At 43.5% G+C, this 22,240-nt stretch overlaps 1 pseudogene; it reads right to left on the reverse strand.

The window, feature by feature from the left end:
• Positions 1-5,840: 5,840 nt before the first annotated feature.
• LOC116549018 lies at positions 5,841-6,536 on the reverse strand (annotated as a pseudogene).
• Positions 6,537-22,240: the final 15,704 nt, after the last annotated feature.

Below are 22,240 nucleotides of genomic sequence, written 5' to 3' on the forward strand. Positions count from 1 at the left end.
CAAAGAAGGACATTGCATGGTGGTGGGGGGATCAGTGCAAGAAGAAGAGCTAATGATCCTGGGTATGTGTGCACCCAATACAGGAGCACCCAGATAAGTGAGGCAAGTTCTTCATGACTTATAGAGAGACTTGGACTCCCACACAATAATGGTGGGAGACTTTGGCATCACATTGTCAATATTGGACAGATCAACGAGACAGAAAATTAACAAGGATAACCGGGACTTGAACTCAGACCCGGAACAAGTAAACTTGGTAAACATTTGTAGATCTCTCCACCCCAAATCCACAAGGCATACGTTCTTCTCAGTACCACACCACACCTACTTTAAAAGTGACTACATAATTGGAAGTAAATCACTCCTCAGTAATTGCATAGCATTTCACAGGTTTAAATGAAATATTGGTTGGCTGCTTGTTTGTTATTTTCCTTCCTTGTGGGAGGCTTTCAGTACCCGTTTTTAAACTGCACTCTAGCCTGGGCAATAAGGCAAGACTCCAGTTCTCTCTCCCTCTTCTTCTTCCTCTTTCTTTCTCTCTTTCATTCTTTCTTTCTTTCTCTCTTTCTTTCTTTCCTTTTCTTTTCTCTCTAAAAAAACAAACAACAACAACAACAAACAACAACACATGCACTTAATTAAAGTTGAGAATAGACAAATTCCTTTAAGGCCTTTTCTTCCCTTAGAACTGTGTCCTGTGTTCTCATTTTGAGAGACAAAATGTAACAATTATTGGGCATAATAAAAAGAATTGCCTCTAAACCTACATAGCCTTCACTCCCCACACCTCCCCTTTGAATATAAATGTGGGCAATACCAGGAAATGAGCCGGGCACAATATTTGGGCTAGGTCTTCATATCTCCACTCTGTCTATTTGGAGTCTTAGGTAAACATGCCCCCAGCCAGAGAGCACAGCCCTGTGTGAACCCTGCAGCCTCTTCAATAAAGCGCCTCCTCCAAATTCTGATTCGCATCTCTCAAATCCATTGAAATCCTTCATAGTCAGAAAACAAAAGCCACTGTACCGAACTTAAAACAGTTAGTGCCTTACACTGAAAACTCCTTTAACATCTAACTCTACCAAACATTGGGAGAGACTGGCTATTTCAGGAGTCACCTCACTTGTTCATGGGCATTTAAAGCATAAGTAAATCTCAAGTATACATGATTATTCGTTATATAAAATGTATACAGTATAGGTCGTGCGCATACGAAGGTAGTACTATTACTAGTGTATAATCCTGCTGTAGTATGAAGTAATGTAAGTCCTGCATACAATGCAAGCTTCACGATCCGGAGTGTTACACATCATGCTAACATTTGTACAATTCATAACTCTATACCATTCGAAATGCTAATTGTCATTTTTTTTCAGAGTCCAACCATTTGTTTTGGAAGAATAAGGCCAAAGCTCACATTGTTCTAACTGTATGGCCAGCTGCTGGCTTTACCACAATGAGACGCATTGTTGGGTAAATGGAGTCCCTCAGGTGAATGTAATTATGCAAATCCTTCCCTAACTACCAGCACTCTCTTGGCCCTCCCCGCTGGCCGCCCACCACTGGGAACACTGTCAGATTGCATTACTGGAGGCCTCACTTGTTTGCTGGGAGTATCCTCCCCAAATTTGCTGGAAAAGAACTTGCTGCTGGCCCTGCCCCCGTAAAGCCTGTTGGGCCCACTCCGGACCTCACTAGAAGACCAAGGTTTTTTTCACCAGCTGACACATTTCTTCACTATATCTCAAGCACTGGAAAACATACCTTTTAATTCCATAAGGCGGTGTCTACCCCTTGTTCAAGGCAGGCCTGCCCAGAGATGTTTCTAATGCCAGAGGCAAGAGAGAGAGGATGAATGAGGCTCCTTCATGAATGTCCCTGGAAATGATGTAGACAAATGGTCAAGTATCTACACACACACACACACACACACACACACACACACCCAGAATTACACTTCTTCATTCACTCTAGAACAATCTTAAGCAGCTATGCAATCACATAGCATCCCTGATCCACAGACATGGGAACACGGGTGATATTGCTTATTTATTGACACACTCTAGACATACTTAGAAATAGAGAACCTGGACAAAAAAAAAAAACTCTCTTGAAAGTCCCCACCCTGTTTAATTTACATGAGTCACTCAGTGTATGGGGGTCATTTTTTCCCACACTTTTGGTGATTTCCCACAGTCACCAAAATAGAACTCCACCCAGAGTGAGCCCTGCATAAATGTGGAGGGAACGCTGTACTTAAACTTTCATTTACCTTCTAGAACCAGCTTAACAAAATAATAAAGTTACCTTAGTTATCATCTGTATTATTAGTGAATAAGACTTAATTTCTCAATATGTTGTAAATTGTGCTTTGCAGTTTGACCTACTGAAAAGAGAATTTGAATGAAAAATGAAATATAATGATGGTAATCTAAATAATACTTCTCAGGAGAAAATAAGGTAGCCAAAAGGTTAAAAACACAGAACTGCTAATACAAAATTCATTTAATTTCACTCTAACTTGGCCTTGATAGCAGGATGGTTCCTGAAGAATGAGACATTTTAAATCCCAACACTATAAAATCTATAAAGATGTCAGAGAAGGTATGAGTGAGACTAAGGCTTGGTTAGCAGAAGGAAAGAAAAAAGATCAAACCTACTGGAAAAGAGCTTTCCCCTGTTCAAAGCCAAGCCCAGGCATGATGGAGGTAAGAAGGAAGGAGACTCTGGCCGGGTGCAGTGGCTCATGCCTGTAATCCCAGCACTTTGGGAGGCTGAGGCAGGCGGATCACCTGAGGTCTGGAGTTCAAGACCAGCTTGACCAACATGGAGAAACCCCATCTTTACTAAAGATACAAAAAATTAGCCGGGTGTGGTGGTGCATGCCTGTAATCCCAGCTACTCGGAAGGCTGAGGCAGGAGAATCACTTGAACCTGGGAGGCGGAGGTTACAGTGAGCTGAGAGCACACCATTGTACTCCAGCCTGGGCAATAAGAGTGAGACTCTATCTCAAAAAAAAAAAAAAAAAAAAAAAAAGGAAGGAGACTCACCTGTTCCTTTCTTTGCAAAAAACTGATTATTGTACGATGGAATCAGAGGAAATGGGAGGGTCTGTGGGAGGAAGTGAGTAAGGTGCTTTGTCCTTTTAAGCTTTTTCTGGATCCTGCAATTCTACTTTAAAAAAAGAAAAAAAGGATCTGGGCCCTGGCAATAAAATACAGTTTTGTATAATCTTTCATCTTCATTCAAGAGCCCCTAGGTTTAGGTGTACAAAGTAAGAATAAATTTATGTATTGTAACCAACAGCAACTCTATTCAAGATTTGCAAAAGAGTGTCTATCATATGTAGAAAATATAGACTTTCTAACTAAACTCTTTCCTTACATCCTGATTATAATATTTAAATTTTTTTCATTATTTCTAATTATTATTATTAGTTTGCTCTATTGGCAATAAACTGTGCCAGGTGTTTTACTCATGGGAACATCTTTATTCTTCAAAACAATCATATCAAGTGAAATTATTATCTCCCTTTTACCAAAGAGGAAACTGAGGCCCATCTACATTGAGAAAGGAATATAAACAAGAAAGTGTATGTGTCAGGCCTCCAAGTCCAAGCCTGACCATTATAGTCTTTCTGACCTGCCTTATACCTCCAGATGGTCTCCAGGAACCAGAAAGTCTGAAGTAACTGGATGACCATAAAGAGAAGTGAAACAGCTGGCTCCTGCCTCAACTGATTGCTCTCCCCATGCAATGTTCCACCATTGATCCTGCTCGGCCTTGTGAAATTCCCCCTCTAGATATTAGGTTTCTCAAGACCCCCCCTCCCATAACTATGTAATTTACCGCGCCCTCCCCTCTGCTTGTGATTGATAACCCCCACCCTTATGACTATGCCTGTTTGTAATAGATAACCCCTACCCTTGTGACCATGCACCCTGCGTTGCCCTCTCCCTCCCTAAAATGAATTACTACCTTTAACTGACCATTTGCCCCAATCTATTTAAGCAGTCCCCTTTCCTATTCCTCTCGCCTAACTCCTTTTTTGGACTTGGCCCGCTTGCACCCAAGCGCAAAATCAAACAGCCTCGTTGCCCACACAAAGCCTGCCTGGTGGTCTCTTTACACGAGCAACACACTCAACAATATGGGTCTGTCACAAAGAAGGCCCCATAGTGGAGCAGATCTTGGGGTCTCCTGCCCTTTTTGGCCTCTTCTCTGATACTCTCCTGTGGAAGGTTGGTCTGAATAACTCCACACAAGGAGTTTGGAGACTGGAAGGTCCACATCAACTGTCAAGGTCCCCAGTGAAGGCAGATATTGATCAGCCCTCACTGAAGACGCCACCAGTAAAGGCTTCAAGACATCATGGGTACATCCTGTGGTCGTTCCTGGGAAACTGAACCTCTTTTGTCTAAAATAAAAATTGGATCCATGTGAACCTAAAGATTTCTTAAATTTCTGAACTTTCTTTTGTGTCATGATTCCATTTGGAAATTGTTCTCATTTCTTGGAAGTACCTGGCATGTTTCGAAATGTTTACATTATAGGAGAAGAGGGGAAACTTTAAGCACAGTAGTCCACACTTATCCTTGGTGGATATGTCCCAAGCCTCACAGCAGGTGTCTGAAACCGTGGATAGCACAAGCCCTGTATATACGGTTTCTTTCTATACATACATACCCACGAGAAAGTCTAATGTATAAATTAGGCATGGCAAGAGATTAACAACAATAACTAATAATAAAATAGAACAATCATAGCAATAGACTGTAATGAAAGTTATGCGAATGTGGTCTCTCTCTCTGTCTCTCTCTTAAAACATCTTACTGTGAACACTGAACCTCAAAAAGTGAAACTGTGGATAACAGGTGACTACTATAATGCAGACAAATATTTTCTGAAAAATATTGCCTCAGTCAGGCAGATAAAGAATTGTGTGTGATATTCTACATAAAAAAACAAAATTTTGCATCTTTTTGACTGATTGGGTTATAAGGGAGAAAACTCAATCTTTTTCTCACCCATCACTAGGTCCATGGCTAAGGCAACTGTCAGAGGTGTTTGAACCAGAGCAACTCCATTTTGAGTAGAGGCTGTGTAAAATGAGGCTGAGACCTACTGGGCTGTATTCCCAGATGATTAGGCATTCTAAATCACAGGACAAGATAAGAAGTCAGCACAAGATACAGGTCCTAAAGACCTTACTGACAAAACAGATTGCAGTAAAGAAGGCAGCCCAAACCCACCAAACACCACCAAGGTGGCGACGAGAGTGATCTCTGGTCATCCTTACTGCTACACTCTCACCAGCACCATGACAGTTTACAAATGCCATGGCAACATAAGGAAGTTACCCTATATGGTCTAAAAAAGGGAGGCACGAGTAATCCACCCCTTGTTTAACATATTATCAAGAAATAACCATAAAAATGGGCAACCAGCAGCCCTTGGGGCTGCTCAGTGTATGGAGTAGCCATTCTTTTTATTTTCTTTTTTGAGACGAAGTCTTGCTCTGTCGCCCGGGTTGGAGTGCAATGGCGCGATCTCTGCTCACTGCAATCTGCGCCTCCCGGGTTCAAGTGATTCTCCTCCGGAGTAGATGGGATTACAGGCGCCTGCCACCACGCCCAGCTAATTTTTGTATTTTTAGTAGAGATGTGGTTTCACCATCTTGGTCAGGCTGGTCTTGAAGTCCTGACCTCAGGTGATCCACCTGCCTCTGCCTCCCAAAGAGCTGGGATTACATGCGTGAGCCACCGTGCCTGGTCAGGAGTAGCCATTCTTTTATTTCTCTACTTGCTTTTTTTTTTTTCTTTTTTTTTTTAGGTGTACAGGAAGTAGAATTTATTGGTGACGTTATTAAGAGGGGGCAGCACAGTGAAGCCCTCATGAGTGCAGGACCCACCACTTGTCCAGAGGGCCACGATTGGGGATGTACTTGACCCCACAGCCATCTGGGATAAGCTGCTTCTTAGACACCATGTCTTCAAATTCATCGGCATTGAACTTGGTGAGGCCCCACTTCTTTGAGATGTGGATCTGCTGGGGGCCAGGGGACTGAAACTTGGCCCTGCAGGGCCTCAAGCACATGCTCCTTCTTCTGCAGCATGGCATGAATGGACATGGTCAATCGGCCAATGTGAACCCTGGCCACAGTGCCCTGGGGCTTTCCAAAGGCACCTCTCATGCCTGTTTGGAGCCTGTCAGCCGCAGCACAGGACAGCATCCTCTTGTTGCTGATGATGTGGACGGGGTAGAGCCACACTCAGATATGAAAGCCATCTTTGCCACAATGTTTTACCATGTGCTTATTGGCACAAATTTGGGCAGCCTCCAGGGCTTCAGAGGAAAGCGGCTCATATTCATCTGACGCCAGGTGGCCACAGAGCAGAAACTCATCCACTTCTGCCTTCTTCCACCCCAGGTCAAAGATGCGAATTTTGACATCAGGGACACCTCGGCAGAAGTGAGACTTTGATTACGGCTTGTTCTTACAATACTGGTAAGAACGGGTGGGGCAGCGACCCATGGCGACACCCAGATCTTCAGTGGTGCACAGAAGGGAAAGAGTTCTTCCTCTACTTTCCTCCTAACTTGCTTTCACTTTATGGACTTGCCCTGATTTAATTCTTGGGCAACATCCATCAACCCTCTCTTGGCGTCTGGATCTTGACCCATTTACCGTAACACACCTATAACAAAAGGCAGATTAAAAAGAAAAAAAAAGCATACAAATTTATTTGATATCACTGCCCAAACAAATGTTTTCTCCTACTGTCCTGAATTTTTACCTCCCGTCTTTTTTTTTTTTTTTTTTTTGAGACAGAGTCTTACTCTGTCACGAAGGCTGGAGGGCAGTGGCGGGATCTCAGCTCACTGCAGCCTCCGCCTCCCATGTTCAGGCAATTCTCATGCCTCAGCCTCCCAGGTAGCTGGGATTAGAGAGTGAGCCACCATGCTCAGCTAATTTTGTATTTCTAGTAGAGATGAGGTTTCATCATGTTGGCCAGGCTGGTCCCTGACCTCAGGTGATCCACGTGCCTCAGCCTCCCAAAGTGCTGGGATACAGGCATGAGCCACCGCACCCCTCCTTTTCACCTGTCTTGACTGGGCATTACAGACAGAGATGCTGAGAGCTGACCTATGTGAGAATTCCTACCTTGTGCTGGCTTTTTGTCAGTTGTCTCAGGCTCTTTTCTGCAGGCTTCAGAGGGAGTGTGATGTCTCAGTTGCCTCACACACCTATAACTAAAGATAGATTAACAATAAAAAAAAAAGATACAGATTTATTTAATATCACAATCCAAACAAATGTTTTCTCCTGCTGGCCTGAATTGAGAAAGGAAGGCATTAGGAGACATTTTTACATTCTCATTCTGGGCAGCAGAAACTGTAGAGGAGGAAAAAGTATATATTTTGAAGGCTGAGCCCCCCTAAGCAGAAGACAGATTAACAAGAGAAAAGCATATGAATTTATTTAATATAAGTTTTATGTAACATGGGAGCCTTCAGAAATAAAGACCCAATGAGACAGGGAAAGCTGTGTATTTTTATGGTAAGTCTGATGAAGAAGTGGATCCTCATGGAGAAGTGTGGTTGGAAAAAAGAGTATGATCGAATGGACATAAACTGGGGGAACTTAGCAAGGCTTGTGTGCTCAGATTCTTCTCCATATCCTCGTGTCTTCAGAGATAAGGACGTTCTTTTCCCTTGGGATAGGACAGCATCCCTGGAATGAGAGTTTTATGACCTGCTACAGAGACAAGTGAGGGGAAGGTGAGAGAGGCTTTCCTGCCTCTGCTGTTTCCTCAAGTGCCACAGTACCGGATCTAGGAGAGCATGTCCTGAACTCAAGTCACTGTATTATACATAAGTTTTTGTTTGTTTGTTTTGAGACAGAGTTTCTCTCTGTCACCCAGGTTAGAGTGCAGTGGTGTGATCTCGGCTCACTGCAACCTTTACCTCCCGGGTTCAAGTGATTCTCCTGCCTTAGCCTCCCAAGTAGCTGAGATTACAGGCACGTGCCACCCTGTCCAGGTAACTTTTTTTTTTTTGTATTTTTAGTACAGATGGGGTTTTATCATGCTAGGCAAGATGGTCATGATCTTCTGATCTTGTGATCCACCTGCCTTGGCCTCCCAAAGCACTGGGATTACAGGTGTGAGCCACCGTGCCTGGCCTTATACATAGGTTTTAAATGATCTGTGGCCTCAGCACAATATTTACAGTCAGGATTCTTGCCTTGCTCCAGTTTATTGCTCATATCAGTGTCTACAAGGGAGTCAATTCTTTTTTTTTTTTTTTTGTCTTGCTCTGTCACCCAGGCTAGAATGCAGTGGCGCAGTCACGGCTCACCTGGGCCAAACTGGGCTCAAGTGATCCTCCCAAGTAGGGATCCCAAGTGTGAACCACTACATCCAGACAATTAAAAAATTTTTTGTAGCGGTGGGGTCTCCTTATGCTATCTTGGCTGGTCTCAAACTCCTATGCTCAAGCAATCCTCCTGCCTCAGCCTCCCAAAGTGCTTGGGATTACAGGCATGAGCTACTGCGCCCAGCTGGAGTCAATCATTTATGAAGACCCAAATTATATTAGCTATACAATATAGAACATTAAACAATCTGTCCATCTGAAGCCAGAACTGTACTGGAAGTATTTTTAAGGCCTGTATTCCTTATATAAAATGCAGATTGTAGAAACACTTTGCTAACTAGCAGCCACGGCTTCCTCCAGGTGGCCCTTCCCAGCATCTCCACCGCAGGGCCTGTGGAATTCTGAAAAACATGAAACTGAATGCCGCCCTGGAAACGAAATTGTACCCTGCCTTTCAGATGTTCTAAATCCATCAGTGTAAGCACTGGAAAAGAAACAAATGAAAAAAAAAAAAATAACCCAAACTCATCTCTCAACTTTAAAGATTCTAATAATCTGTCAAAAGACAGTTTTGCAACCAGAGGAGCAGCAGGCAGGAAGTGGAGATCTTTTTCTTATTTGTAGTCCTGGGCTTAGATATTGAAAGGAAATAGGCACTTGAAGCGTTTCACAGTTGAGGAGGCCAAAGCAGGTAGGGCGGAAAATCTGCTCTCTTCCACCTGAAACTGTCAGCTTAGAAACACTGCTGCCCATTGATCCCAAGCCAGGGCAGTGGTTTCTGGGGTTGTTAGAGGGGTTTTTCTTGGCTGCCAGGCTGACAGCAATGCAGAGCTTAGAAATGACAACTGAACAATAGGAAAATTCCACCATGTTGGTATTAATCATTACAAAGGGAAACCTGTTCCCTGATGTTGGTAGCTAAAGCCTAGAGCAGGGAGTCAGTCAGTCCCTTTGCTCCCCTCCCCCTGACCAAATTCAGCCACCAAAGCAATGAAACAAGGGTAAGGGAGCTGGGAAGAGGGAGAAAGCCTGTTCAAAGCCCTCATTATCCTATTTTCCTAGAAAAAGTATTTTTGTAACTACAGTGAAGTGCGTTGTTATCAGATAAAGGCCCGTGTAGCAGCCTATACAACTGAGTGACTAATAGTTTATTATTTGATGCTGATGATTAATACAACAAAATGCCAATAAGTGACTCAATCCTCAATCCTTATTCAGAAGATTTTATCAGGTGCTTGATAAAAGCTTGCATGGAAATATGAATAATCGTTTACCCGAATAATATTCTCCCATGTGTACATAGAAAGGGGATGTGTTTCAGCATTTCCTGGCTTAAATGAAAACACAAATAAGTCGATTTCCTTTATTTATTTATTTATTTAGACGGAGTCTTACTCTGTTGCCCAGGCTGGAATGCAGTGGTGCAATCTCAGCTTACGACAACCTCCGCCTTCTGGGTTCAAGTGATCCTCCTGCCTCAGCCTCCCGAGTAGCTGGAATACACCATATCTGACTGACTTTTGTATTTTTAGTAGAGATGGGGTTTCACCATGTTGGCCAGGCTGCTCTAGAACTCCTGACCTCAAGTGATCCATCCGACTTGGCTTCCCAAATGCTGGCATTACAGGTATGAGCCACCGAGTCCGGCCTGGTCTATTTCTTCTCATTTTTCTTAGTTTTCTTTGTCATCCCTATTCTAGCAACATGCAGGGTCAATGAAAAGCTGCTCATCTCCTTGTGAACACTGAAGAGTGGGTCGTATCTGCTGGTCTGGAGGTGCTGGGGTCTGCATTAGTTTCCTTCTCAGCATTGTCTATGATTTGTTACTATTGTTAGGGTTATAAAGTAACAATAAAGAAAATGTAGAATATGGAAACAGTAAATCCCAACTATTTTCCCTTTTGAAAATTTCATTCTAATATTAGTTCTTAGACATTCTCATTTGTTTACATGGTAGCTCATTTCACATGTGCACAATGATAGAGCCTGAGTGCCTTTTTGAACATTCCATAGTAGCCATTTTACTTCCTTTATGTAGGCTACTACACACACACACACACACATTTTTTGAGATGGAGTCTTGCTCTGTTGCCCCAGGCTAGAGTGGAGTGGTGCGATTTCAGATCACTGTAACCTCTGCTTCCTGGGTTCAAGCAATTCTCCTATCTCAGCCTCCTGAGTAGCTGGGATTACAGATGTGAGCCACCACGCCCAGCTGATTTTTGTATTTTTAGTAGAGACAGGGTTTTATCATGTTGGCCAGGCTGGTCTTAAACTCCTGTCTGCCTACCTTGGCCTCCCAAAGTGCTGGGATTACAGACGTGAGCCACCATGCCAAGCCTTTTTAAAAAATAGATAGGATCTTGCTTTGCCACCCAGGCAAGAGTAGGAGTGTAATGGCATGATATGGCTCACTGTAGCCTCAACTTCCCTAGCTCAAGCCATCCTCCTGCCTCTGCCTCATGAGTAGTTGGGACTACAATTATACACCACTGAGCATGGCTAATTTTTAAATTTTTTTGTAGAGACAAGGTCTTGCCATGTTGGCCAGGCTGGTCTCGAACTCCTGGGCTCAAACAATCCTCCCGTATCAGCCTCCCAAGGTGCTAGAATTACAGATGTAAACCACCGCACCTGGTCATATTTCAAATGGCTTCATTGTACCGTAACTTAATGACTTATTGCTGAATATATAGCTTGTTTTCTTCCTTTCTTTCTTCCAACTGCTTGTTTTTTTGAGGTGGAGTCTCATTCTGTCGCCCAGGCTGGAGTGCAGTAGCGCGATCTCCACTGACTGCAATTTCCACCTCCCAGGTTCAAGCGATTCTCCTGCCTCAGCCTATGGAATAGCTGGGATTATAGGCGCACACTACCATGCACAGCTGATTTTTGTATTTTTAGTAGAGATGGAGTTTCACCATGTTGGCCAGGCTGGTCTCAAACTTCTGACCTCAGGTGATTCACCCCCTTGTCCTCCCAAAGTGCTGGGATTACAGGAGAGAGCCACTGTTCCCAGCGCAACTTTTTAACTTCAAAACCTGTCTTCTTCCTTTCTTCCTCTGCTAAATCCCACCTCTTCTTATTTATTTTGGCTTTTTTATTCCAAGTTTCCAGAAGTGGGATTATTGTCTCAAGGCAAATAAAGATTTTTACTGTTCTTTATATAATATTGTTAAATTGTTTTCCAAAATATTTGTAGCAATTCACACTGCCAGCAACAGAAGATGAGAGTAGCAAATTCCACACCCTCTTCTGACAGTTTGAATTGCCAAAAAATCCTCACAGATATTTTTATGCATATATTTTATTTTTAGTGAGGTTCATAATTTTAAGTTTTTAATTTACTAATTATGCTTCCTTTTATTGAAATCTTCATTGATCTGCTAGGACCTGTGTGTTTTTCTTACCAGCTTGTATGAATGATTTAAATAGTAAAGAATTTGTTGTATTTATCATTTTTGCTAAATTTAGTTTTCAGTTTTCACAGCCTCTTGTATGACTTTCTACTTTGTTTAAGGAAGATTTTTCTTGGGATGTGAATGCTTTCAACATTTCTTTTCTTTTTTTTTTTTTTTTTTTTTTGTGACGGAGTCTATGTCTGTCACCCAGGCTGCAGTGAAGTGGCACGATCTGTGCTCACTACAACCTCTGCCTCCCCGGTTCAAGCGATTCTTCTGCCTCAGCCTCCCAAGTAACTGGGATTACAGGTGCCTGCCACCACGCCCAGCTAATTTTTGTATTTTTAGTAGAGACAGGGTTTTACCATGTTGGCAAGGCTGGTCTCCAACTCCTGACCTCAAGTGATCCATCCACCTTGGCCTCACAAAGTGTTGGGATTAAAAGGCATGAGCCATCTCACCCAAACTTGACCTTTCTTTAGCTAAATTTATTGACTTCTGGCTTTGCGATTTAGTCTTCTAAAGTTAATAGAGTAATCCAACAATTAGATGTTTGATAAATACTCAACTTTATCTGTAAATTAATATTTAGGGATTTTTTTTAACAGTATCATGTAGCATATAAGTATAAATGGATTTTTTGCTCTAATTACTAACTACTAACTACTATTCCTTTCTTTCCTGGTCATCTTATGTGGTCTCCCTTACGATATATTAAATTCTTATAACCACAGAGCTGTCCCAACCCAGTGCTACGTATTCAGTTGGTGTTGCTTTGGAATATGCTCTAATAAAGGGCAGTGCTGGCTCACTTCTTAATCTTTTTCTTTTCTAGGCTTTTCTGTGATATTTAACCTATTCCTTCTTTTAAATGAAAATTGAAATCGTATCATCAACTTTAAAGCATCATGTTGGGATTCAGTGGTATTGCTTTAAACCTGAGAAATTATTTCTTGCACTACCTGGGATAAAGTAGCAAACAGTGACTGGAATATTTTTGCATTGGATATTATGAGTTAAGCTAGGCTACATAAGTTTTCGCTCAGAACAGCCTGAGGCAGACATGAACAGAGAGGCCAATACACATCATAGCCAAGGAGAGGATTGCAGCTCTATGTCAGAGGGAAATGTCAAAATCAGGTCCAAGGGGAGTGAGTTAAGCCTTGAAAGGCACAAAGAATATTAAGAAATTTAAAACCAAGGAGCAAGAATAGACCAGAAAACAGGTGCTACATGGCTATCAGTGCATAAGCAAACGCTTGGTTCTTCCTCCTGGAGCTTTTCCACAACTCCATTGACTTTCCCTTTGTCTTAGTGTACTGTCCTGCGCCTGGCTCTCATTTCTGTAAACTGGAAATAAGCTTTCATCAACCATTGTGAACCGTCCTCCTGAATGGAGTCCAAGTGCCTCTGAGCTTTCTCCAGTCTTCAATATGATCTCAGTATTTGATGAATTCAGTCAAAATCCTCAGCAAACTGAGAGTGCCTCCTTCGTTGCAGCTGCCTCACTCGGTATTTTTTAATAGGTTGAAGAAAATTTGTTTTGTGATATTCTGTAATATTTTGTTTCAAAATGTGTACTCTTGGAATCAGCTATAAATAATAATATATACCTTTAATCATTTTCCAACTTCAAAATTGCTTTTTTAAAAAGATCAAAAAGGCATGATGTTCTCTTAACTCTAAACACTGTTTTCTAAGACTAAAATATTTTCAACAAAAATTTTCAGGTATATTCCATCTTCCGCAGTCTAGATCAAGATAGCAGAGAATAGCCAAGTAAGTTCCCCATAAATGTGTCTTTACTCAAATGCTGCTATGAGTTCAAACACATTTTATAGATGAATGGTTTTTGAAATTCTCTAGAGCTTTATTTTTATTGGAAACTCTTTTTACAAATGACATCTCCATGAGTAAATATTTAAAAGAACAAGTATCGGCCAGGCGCAGTGGCTCACTCCTGTAATCCCAGCACTTTGGGAGGCTTAGGCAGGTGGATCACCTGAGGTCAGGAGTTTGAAAACAGCCTGGCCAATATGGTGAAACCCCATCCCTACTAAAAATACAAAAATTAGCCAGGCATGGTGGCGGGCACCTGCAGTACCGGCTACTTGGGAGGTGGAGGCAGGAGAATCGCTTGAATCCAGGAGGCGGAGGTTGCAGGGAGCTGAGATCATGCCACTGCAGTCCAGTCTGGGTGACAGAGCAAGACTCTGTCTCAACAAAAGACACAAATGTCATAAAGAACTGACTGTTTTATCCATTACAATACTGTATTCCAGTGTTAGGTCTCAAGATCAAGACTCTTTGAAGCTTGAATGTTATCTGCAGAATTCCGGTTTGAAAGTGCTTCACTCTTCTTAATCTTTTGGGAGTATTTTTAGTAGGCAATTATATTTTACCAGTCTATCACTTTCATTTGGGGCAACTTCTCCTCGTTTTAGCCATGAGATTCAATAGTAGCACCCATTATTTATGTCACTCCACATTCTTGGCCACATCGCTATTCACAAGGAGAAACCCTGAATCAACAGAAGATACATGGAATTCCAAGGCCCTGACCACAGTGTTTGATCTTGGAAAAGCCACGTGTGACAGACACTCTTGGTTCTTTGCACCGCTCCACTGGGGTTCCCAATTCTGCATGCCTGTGCTCTTAGCCCTGTGCGCTTTGTGTTTAAGAGCTCACGTCTGTGACTCTTCTCTGAGATCTCTCCTAGGCTACTGGAGATGCTTTGCCTTTATACGTTGCCTGCAAGCAAGTGTGAAGAGTCAGAAGCACCTGAAATCCATGCTCCCTGGGGTGGCTTTTAGCCAATGCCTGACTGCTCTGGGAGTTTAGCGCCCAGGAAAATTGTCTGGTGTCTGGATAACTCAGAGCCTCATCTATGCACTAGAGCACCCTTGCAGAATCAGGCTAAGACTGGAATTTTCCTGAAATCATGCCCTTGCTTGGCTTCTTCCCTATTCCCTGTCCTGTTCCCTGCACTTCCCCCCACCTCCCCACTTCCCATTTCCTTTCTCTTAGAGCACTTTCATTATATTAGGTTGGTGCCAAAGTAATTGCGGGGCTTTTTTTTTTTCTTTTGTGATGGAGTCTTGCCAGGCTGGAGTGCACTGGCACGATCTGGGCTCACTGCAACCTCCAACTCCCTGGTTCAAGCGATTCTCCTGCCTCAGCCTCCTGAGTAGCCAGGATTACAGGCACATGCCACCACACCCAGCTAATTTTTGTGTTTTGTATTTTTAGTAGAGATGGGGTTTCACCATGTTGGTCATCATCTCAATCTCCTGACCTTGTGATCTGCCCACCTCGGCCTCCCAAAGTGCTGGGATTACAGGCATGAGCCGCTGCGCCTGACCTCACATTTCTTTTTGAGTGCTAATTCACTTCTCAGATGCATCTCATATTCTTTTCCCTGAGCCTTTGAAGCTCCCTTTCTATCATCAAGAAACCCCCATGGTGCTGAGCGTGGCAGCTCATACCTGTAATTCCAGCACTCTGTCTGAGGAAAGAGAATCTCTTGAGGCCAGGCATTTGAGACCAGCCCAGGTAACAGCGAGAGCCCATCTCTACAAAAAATTTAAAAAATAGTTGGGTGTGGCAGCGTGTACCTATCATCCCAGCTACTCCAGAGGCTGAGATGGGAGGATCACTTGAGCCCAGGAGTTTGAGGCTGCAGTGAGCCATGATTGCACCACTGCACTTCAGCCTGAGCAGCAGAGTAAGACCCTGTCTCAAAACACAAAATAAAACAAAAAAAAACCAACTATAGGTTTGGGCTTCAGCCCACCCTGAAGCTAGGGCTGCTCACGGTGCTCTTGGGACATTTGCCTTCATCTCCCTGCTTTGAGAGCAAACAGAAGGTGCTGGGAGAGGCAGGAAGGCAGGATTTCCATCAGCATCAGGCAGGAGGGGACAAAGGAGTTTTTCATTCTGGCAGAATCCTCACTTTAAGATGGTAGGAACATACAGTCAGAGCTGTATATCCCTTTGGGAAACTTTTTGGGAACTAGGAAGATCTACCTCCATTTGACTGTGTCATTTTCTGCTTTATGAAAAGCAGAGATATGTGCTTTTCTTACAGCTTTAGAGATGTAAACTTCAATACTGTGTCAGAAAAAGAAAGAGAAAGGAAGAAAGAGAGAGAAAGTGAGAGAAAGAAGGAAGGAAAGAAAGAAGAAAAGGAAGGAAAGAAAGAAAGAAGGAAGGAAGGAAGGGAGGGAGGAAGGAAACAAGGAAGGAAGAAAGGAAGGAAGGAAGGAGAAGGGAAGGAAATGGGGAAGGGAAGGGAAGAAGGAAGGCAAAGGGAAGGAAAATGAAGGAAAGAAAGGGAGGGAGGGAGGGAGGAAAGAAGGAAGGAAGGAGATAAGGAAAGGGAAGGGAAAGGAAGGAAAGGAAGGAAGAAAAAGGGAAAGGAATGGAAGGGAAGGAAGGAAGAAAGGAAAAGGGAAAGGAAGAAAGGAAGGAAAGAAGAGGAAAGGGAAGGAAGAGAAGGAAGGAAGGGAAGGAAGGGAGGGAAAGGGAAAGGAAAGAAGGAAGGAAAAGAGAAAAGGAAGGAAAGGAAGAAAAGGAGAACTTGACATTTGATAACTGTTTGTGAGCATCTTCCTGGCCATCCTATCATCTCGTTTTGACGGCACATGTCAAACTTCAGTGCTGCCTCGATCTCTTTCCCTTCACTGAGACTTGACTTTATCTGGTGCCGGTTTTCCTTTTAACCAGTTATCAGGAGTAGGTGGCTTGTATTCCCTTTCCTCTTTAAACTTCACACCTATAAACGTCACAGTCATACATGTTGCTACATAACATATGACCGCAACCTTAGCCACTGAAGGCAACCCTCACGGAGGAGCTCACAAGGCTGTGGTCCACAGTCTAGGAGAGGGCGGGGTTCCCAGGGTCTGACGCGGCTGGAATGGAGGCTGTGCTGGGCGGAGCGCTTATCTGGACGTTCTGGGGAAGAAGAAACAGCTTTCAAGCTCCTTCAGGCTGTTGGCAGAATTAAGACCCTGTCACCGGTGAGGACCGAGGCCTCCCCTTCCTTGCTGGCTGTCAAGTGGGAGTGATATCAGCTCTAGAAGTTTCTCTCTGTTCCTTGCATGAGGCCCCCTATATCCTCAAAGCCAGTAATAGGCGTGAACCCCCTCACATTTTGAATTTCTCTGACTTCCTCTTCTGCTACTTTCTAGAGAAAATTCTCTGCTTTGAAGGGCCTGCCTGGCTGCGTAGGCCGGCCACTATGATCTCCACGCAGAGCGGCTGACTCGGGAGGTTACAACTGCAAAACACTTTCATAGCTGTGCCCAGCTTAGCATTTGATTGCATGAGTGGGGCACAGGACTCTGTAGGAAGGGACCATCTTTAGAGTTCTGCCCACCACAGCTACCAGCCTGGAAGCACTTGAATCCCCTCTGACGGTCCCGGATGAATGTGGAGGGCTCCATGTTCCAGAGCTAGTAAGAGTGTGTGCCCTAACGCGGCTTCTGCTCCTGGGGTTACTTGCTGCTTATGGCTTGGATTTTGTCTGCTATGCCTGTGTGTCACCTCATTCTTTATCTTCTTTGGATGGGAGGTTTAGAGATTCCTCCTACATTTTTGGAAGACTAAACATTCTTGTTAAAATTATGTTCGTTGAAATGTATACAGGAGCTAGTTATATTGGACTAGGACAGCATTTTGGAGTATGTAATCTCGTATAATAATAGATTCAGTGTCCACAGACTTTTTACTAGTCAAATGAATCTCTCTCTTTCTCTCTATCCGTGTGTGTGTGTGTGTGTGTGTGTGTGTGTGTGTGTGTGTGCGCGTGTGTGTATTTACCAGTGATATGGCATGGCTACCAAGCAATCAGAATGGACACCAACTATGAGTGACCCATGCAGCTAAATAACAGCCTTGCTGTGCTCCAGTGTCTAGGAGGCACTGTATTAAGTGCTGTGGGAGGCACCAAGATGAATATAAAAATAAAGATCTGGCATAAAAATAGTGTGAGAAGGCAGGCTTGGTGGCTCATGCCTATAATCCCAGCATTTTGGGAGGCTGAGGTGGGAGGATCACTTGGTGCCAGGAGGTCCAGGCTGCAGTGAGCCAAGACTGCAACCCTGCACTCTAGCCTGGTGACAGAGTGAGACCCTGTCTCAAAAAAAGAAAAAAAAAATCTTGTGAGGAAGATGAAGTATGTGTATAAAGGATAAAGAGAAATGAAAATACTCATAAACTGCTCTTTGAGGTGAGAGGGGAGAAAGATTATTTCTACCTCAGAGTCTGGAAGCTTCCATGAGCCTGCTGCTCATGAGAAGCCTGCAGACCAGGTACCCAGGCCTTACACATCTCAGCTAGAGAAAGACTGTTTCTCAAGGTTTCTCTAGACTGTACACACGAATGTGCTGTGGAATATAAAAGACACTTTGATGTCCAACGCAGGAGTAACCCTGTTTTCTGAGTTAGACCTAATTTTGAATATTTAAAAATAAACCATGAGATCATGACATGATCAATTTCATGACCTCGAGACTCAGAGACTAGTCAACAGATTATCTATTGCTATTTTATTCTCATTCAAAGTAACATAGAATGTTCAGATGTTATCTTACTGGCCGTCCATCTGCTCACAAGATTTCCTTGTTTCAGGTTTCTCATCTCTTGATGAGCAATCTTGAAACTGGATTCTGTTTCAGCAACTGCACATATGCTGTAAAAGGGAAGATGTGTCGACCCTCCTCGTGGCACCCTTCAGGCTGCAGAGGATTGGTGCGGTGCTTGCTTTGATGGATTGTTTGCAAAAATGGCTGCAGTTATTCAGCTGCCTCTGCAGTAATGGAGTCTGTGGCCCCTCCACTTTGACTCTCAGCTGATCCTGTGCCCTGCTTAGACCAAGAGAATGCAAAAGAAGGCGGGGTGTGGTGGCTCAAGCCTGTGACCCCAGCACTTTGGAAGGCTGAGGCGGGTGGATCACAAGGTCAGGAGTTCAAGACCAGCCTGGCCAATATAGTGAAACCCCGTCTCTACTAAAAATACAAAAATTAGCTGGGAGTGGTGGTGGGCGCCTGTAGTCCCAGCTACTTGGGAGGCTGAGGCAGGAGAATAGCGTGAACCTGGGAGGTGGAGGTTGCAGTGAGCTGAGTGACACAGTCAGACTTTGTCTCAAAAAAAAGGGAATGCAAAAGAAGTGACTGTCTGTGCTGAGCCCTCATTTCCAGAGACAATGCACACTTCCAAGCCCCTTTCAAACTCTGCTGAGCCGCCTTGTGAACAGCCCAGGCTCCTCCTCCAGCCCAATTTAGAGGCAGAGCCGATGACAGTTGATTGAGGGAACTCAGCTGAGGCCAGCAGAACTGGAGATTTTCCAAAATGAATTCATAGCTGTTATTTTAAGACGCTAAGTTTTGGGTTGCTTTGCGAATATGATCATAGTTCCATTTCTCTTCGGAGGCAGGTCCAACAGGTAAGTCCCACTCTGCTCTTAGTAGCAACATCAAACAGTAGCCTGGGACAAAAATTTCGCACAGAAACTTCAGAAGCATGACAGACTCCATATGTTTCAATAACAAGCAAACTATCTTTCTGTGAAAGGCACACTCAGATTTTGTGTAATTTACTGAAGAACTATAGTTAAAAGCCACATTATTTTATTTCCATCCTTCTTCTAAAAGTGGAAAAAACCAGGCCGGGTGAGGTGGCTCACGCCTGTAATCCTAGCACTTTGGGAGGCTGAGGTGGGCGGATCACAAGATCAGGAGTTTGAGACCAGCCTGACCAATATGGTGAAACCCTGTCTCTATTAAAAATAAAAAAATTAGGTGGGCGTGGTGGTGGGTGCCTGTAATCCCTCAGCTACTTGGAAGGCTGAGGTAGAAGAATCGCTTGAACCCAGGAGGCTGAGGTTGCCGAGAGTTGAGATTGTGCCATTGCACTCTAGTCTGGGCGACAAGAGCAAAACTCCTCAAAACCCATTAAATGTATAATACGCTTTAGGGGCTTCAGACTTAAAAAGGCGAATTTAATTGAAGGTCTTTGGGACCTCTGATCTTTCAAAATGCTCTAGTGGCGCCATTCACACAGCATTGGCCAAATTTTGGGGGTTGTGTCTGAAACATCTGAATAACAAAAAAGTCTTTTTATGTTAAAAAATTATTTTACTTGATTTCTTTTCATAAGTAATATTTACAGTGTACTTTATCTTTTACAGAACATTTAAACCTTATAACTTTAAGATGTAGGTATTATCCCCAGACGCTCCCCCCCAAAACACATATAATACATAATAAAAGCTGAGGCTCAGAGAGATGAAGTCACTATCCCTAATAAAAGAGGCAAGGCGTGCTCCTATTACCATCAGACACCAAAACTCACCCTTTTTCCACGTTAATACCACCTTGGCCTCCCAAAGTGCTGGGATTACAGGTGTGAGCCACCGTGCCCGGCCTAACATCTGTCTTTAATTTGGAAATTACCAAGTAGAGAAATCATTAACTTATAACAATACGCCATTTAATTTTTTTAAAGGTCCAGTGCAGTTGCTCATACCTGCAATTCCAGCACTTTAGGAGGCGGAGGCAGGCGAATCACTTGAGACCAGAAGTTCGAGAGCAGCCTGGGCAACATGGCAAAACCCTGTCTCTACAAATATTAGCCCAGTGTGGTGGCGCATGCCGATTCAGGAGGCTGAGATAGGAGGATGGCTTGAGCCTGGGAGGCAGAGGTGCAGGGAGCCATGACAGTACCACTTTGCTCCAGCCTGGGCAGCAGAGCCAGACTCTATCTCCAAAAAAACCACACACACACACACACACACACACACACACACACACACACACACACCATACACCACAAAAAAACCCACAACATCTCTCCAGTTTTATTTGTGTGCTCAGCTTTCAAATGTTTATAATGTACCACTAACCTTACCACTGCATTGCGTTCGCCCTTCCTCTCACATTTTGTTATGAATACTTTAAAGATCCAGAAAAGTCAAAAGTTTTGTTTTGTTTTGTTTTGTTTTGTTTTGTTTTGTTTGAGATGAAGTCTTGCTCTGTCACCAGGCTGGAGTACAATGGTACTGTCTCGGCTCACTGCAACCCCCACCTCCCAAGTTTAAGCAATTCTCCTGCCTCAGCCTCCCGAGTAGCTGGGACTACAGGCACGAACCACCATGCCTGGCTGTTTTATAGTTTTAGCAGGGATGGGTCTTTGCCATTGTTGGCCAAGCTGGTCTTGAACTCCTGACCTCAAATGATCCACCCTCCTTGACCTCTCAAAGTGCTGGGATTACAAGCATGGACTGTTAAGAATATTGCTTTGTGAGCAAAGGTTTGTCACTTCACCTTGGCACCAGGTTCTGCAGACAAAACCACTGATGATCTGAAAGTCAACTTCAAAGGAAGGACACCAATAAAAGCGCCAACTGCAATCAGTTTCAAAATGACTTACATAGTCTGAATGGTGGCATTGCCTGCCTGCTCATAGGAAGGGTTGGCAAGAATGCAACTCCTGCCCGCTGGCGCAGAGAGTGTTCCTTCATTGAAGCTCTAATTCTGAGTCATTTTTTGGGTCTGTCTTTCTTTTCCTTATTTCTTTCTTTTTGAACTCCTGGGACTTCCCTCTCTATAGTGATACAAGCAAAGATAAAAGATAAGGAAGGAAATAATGGACTTGTGGGCTATAGAAGGGTAGAAAATTATCTCACGGCTCTGCCAAAGGGGTTAGATTTCTGGGACAGAGGGTAAAATCCACTGAGAAGAGAAAATTAAAAAACACAAATAGTGATGGAGAGAAGAGGTAAGACAACTCCAGAGGAATGATTCAGCTTGTATAGAAGGTAGGAGGAAGAGCAGTCAGCATGTGCTATGAAGCTGGAGTTCTGGCAGAGTTCTGGAAGTGGGGTCCTGGAAATACTCCACTACTGTTTTCAGCTAGAATAGGGTCCACATAGCCCTGTAATTGATTTTATGTCCCAAGCACATGCTACTTCATGCCACAGACTACTCACTTAATATAAGAATTGAACCAAAGGGACTCCATAATGCCCATCATAAATAGATTTGAGACTTGTGACTTAGGTCGCTCCACAAATTTCAATATAGATTGGTTGTTTTTGTAGAGGGGGTGGGGTGAGCTCTCTGGCTGCCTGATTATGGTTGCTGGGAGCTTCTCCAGTAAGTGTAGTCCAGCAACTCCTCTTCCTCCTGCTAAAACCACCACCATCCTGCTTGGAGATAAGAAGATGTTTAAAAAATGTTAATACCTACCAGGAAAGCACTCGGAGCAAAGCAACTAGAGGAATTGGCAGAGGATGGAAGGAGAGAATTGTGGAGGAGCTTAGTCCATTGTCTTGCAGTCATCAAAATTCTACTCCATGGATTTCCCTGTGGACAAGATTTGGACAAGATTACTGGGACTTTAGCTTAAAAAAAAAAAAAAAGGACCTCTGATAATTCCAAGAAGGATGGTGGTGGTTTT

Source organism: Sapajus apella, unplaced genomic scaffold, assembly GCF_009761245.1.
Source record: "Sapajus apella isolate SASKATOON/1434 unplaced genomic scaffold, GSC_monkey_1.0 scaffold6, whole genome shotgun sequence".
Classification (NCBI taxonomy): domain Eukaryota; kingdom Metazoa; phylum Chordata; class Mammalia; order Primates; family Cebidae; genus Sapajus; species Sapajus apella.